Below are 2669 nucleotides of genomic sequence, written 5' to 3'. Positions count from 1 at the left end.
TGTCTCAACTAATTCCCTCTATCAGTGTCATTCAGGCAATTTTCTTATGATTGCAAAAACAGATCATCAAACCACCAATTAAAATATTCAATTTTTGTAAAAACTGCCCTTTGTTTTTGTGTTATTTCCAACATTGGTGCACTCATATACTGTACATGATATACTTTCTCTCTCTAGTTCTTTTTCTTACTCTCTCACACACACACACACACACACACACACACACACACACACACACACACACAGTAAAACTGCAGAACCTTGACCTCATAAAACAGCCTGTTCCCTCTTAATGACAGCCTTGGTCCTGTCAACACTGATCTACTGTCTAATTCAATCTACACACACGTGAACACACACCTCCATCCAAGGCCAGCCGGAAACAGCCTGTGGCTTGAGTGGAGGTGTTGAGGGGAGTAAATTACACTTCATATCCTTGGTGGATTGAGGAGGAAGAGGGGGGGGTAGAAGGAGCCAGGATGAGGCAAAGAGGGTAAGGGGATCAAGTAGAGCCAGGTCTTTAGAGGTGAGAAGTGTTAATAACACTCAATGCCCTTCATGGAGTAAGGACAGGAGAATGAGCCAGGGTAGAGCAGGAAGCAGCAGTCATAAGCAGCCTCATGATGAATATTTGTAATTTTTTAATTTTTTTATTTTTAATTTAACAAGGCATGTCAGTTAAGAACAAATTATTTTTTTACAATGACGGCCTACTCCAGCCAAACACGGACGACTCTGGGCCAATTGTGCGCTGCCCTATGGAACTACCAATCCCAGCTGGATGTGATACAGCCTGGATTTGAATCAGGTACCATAGTGACACCTCTTGCACTGAGATCTAGTGCCTTAGACCACTGCGCCACTCAGCAACCCAGTGATCTTTCATTGATTGATTATATTTACCCGTTAAAAAAAACACAACAATACGTACATTTTAAAAACATTAAATGGAAAACCCAAAGTCAGAGATTTATTTCCATTGTGGTCCCTAAAGTGCATGGACCTCTGACACACCACATGGCTGAACAATATTTCCCTGGATAGAGAGTACATGGTGGACTATACTAAACTCCATGTCTGTAATCTCTGATTGGCCCTTTGTGTCAATACACACCAACCCTGGGTCGCTGCCATTCCAAGAGCAGACAGGTAAGACCAGCAGTAATGGGTGAGATGCAGCGGACTGGAATCCAAGAGATAAAGGCTTAGGAGCAACTCTCCTATCTATCACGTGTGGATTCTTCTAAAGGACAATGAAAAACGGACCATACCGTGACTTACCAGCTCATCAGGGCCCCAGCCATCCTACAAGGTCGAGGTTAAATCGTACCCCTGTGACACTGAGTTCATAGAGGGTCCTTATAAAGAACATCGCCCAGAGTCTGTGTCTGTATTGCTTGTCAAATAAATATACAGTAGAGTTCCACTGACACCCAGAGATTTATACTGTCCAGTCTATCAGGCCATGACCCATGGCTATTCCTGTTGGACCCTCGGTTGAATTACCATTAATCAGACATTTATGGACACACACACACACACACCTAACATGAAAGCAGATGTGGATTCGGCTGAGTCAATGGAAGTTATATGGATTACAAGTTAGAGATGGGCCGTAAAGGGTTTCTCTTATATGTGATTTAATATGTTGAATAATATTAAAATGATATGCCAATATATCATCAATAACTGGGACTAGTCAGTATTAATACCAAATACAACTGCCTCCTCCTCCTCTCTACAGGTTCATGTTAATGATAGTGTTCCTCGCTTCACTAGTGGTGAATTATCTTCATGTTGGGGACCTCTCCTCACCGCCATTATACTGACATGGAGACTTTAATTAGCAAGGACTCACATGAAACCAAAGACACACACACACACACACAGTAGAGTGTGATAATATTAATGTGAGTGAGTTTAATTGGGGTTGTTTGCACAGGGCTGGTCCTGTGTGTAACCTATAAAATGGCAGTCGTTCGAGGTGCGACAGCAGCCAGGGAGAACGCCGACCTCCCGCCCCAGGGACGCCATTTTGTATTTGACCCCAGAGATGACAGTCACATCCCATAATTCATCTGGAGACATCACCTTCCTGACAGACAAACGGGCCCTGTGGGGAGTGTGTGCGTGCGTGCATTTGTGCAGGCGTGTGTTTGTGGGGGAGACGGGCATGTGTGTGGTGTGTGTGAAGGTCAGGTCTGACAGGATAATTAATGGACCAGCTCTTTTTTGTATTAATATTAAATCAAACCATTGAGCTAGTAGAGTCCCTCAGGAACTGACCCTCGCTCCTCTGTAATTTCTAAAGCAGACGGGCTGCAGACTGCAGTCCGGTTACCTACCCTTCCCACAGCTTGTGGTCGCAATAACCTGTAGATTATGTAAATTGCTTTGTCTATATTCTGTCTGTATATTTTGTCTATTGCTATCAGCAGCACTTTACTAAGTCAAATTCTGGGTATGTGAAAATGGACTTGGCAAATGAAGGTGATTCTGATGTGTGCACCATAGAGATAGATAGAGGCATTGTAGAGCCCAAAAGCCTGTTTTAGCATGGGGAGTGTGTGTGTGTGTGTGTGTGTGTGTGTGTGTGTGTGTGTGTGGTTTCATGTGAGTCCTTGCTAAGGGCAGTGTCATTGAGAGGGTAGCAAGTACAGCCCAGTACA

General features: G+C 43.8%; 1 protein-coding gene across 1 annotated transcript in view; it reads left to right on the top strand.

Annotated features, from left to right (window-relative positions):
* The window catches only part of LOC106574514 (heparan-sulfate 6-O-sulfotransferase 1-A), a 23090-nt gene extending 22985 nt beyond the window's left edge, over positions 1-105 (top strand). The window contains exon 4 of the mRNA XM_014150438.2: positions 1-105. This exon is cut by the window's left edge and continues 1741 nt beyond it. The gene's annotated coding sequence lies outside the window, so the exon portion shown is untranslated.
* The last annotated feature ends 2564 nt before the right edge of the window (positions 106-2669 follow it).

This window comes from Salmo salar, chromosome ssa16 (assembly GCF_905237065.1).
Source record: "Salmo salar chromosome ssa16, Ssal_v3.1, whole genome shotgun sequence".
NCBI classification, from domain to species: Eukaryota; Metazoa; Chordata; class Actinopteri; order Salmoniformes; family Salmonidae; genus Salmo; species Salmo salar.
The sequence above is the reverse complement of the archived record's forward strand: the minus strand, read 5'-3'. Positions and strand labels throughout refer to the sequence as shown.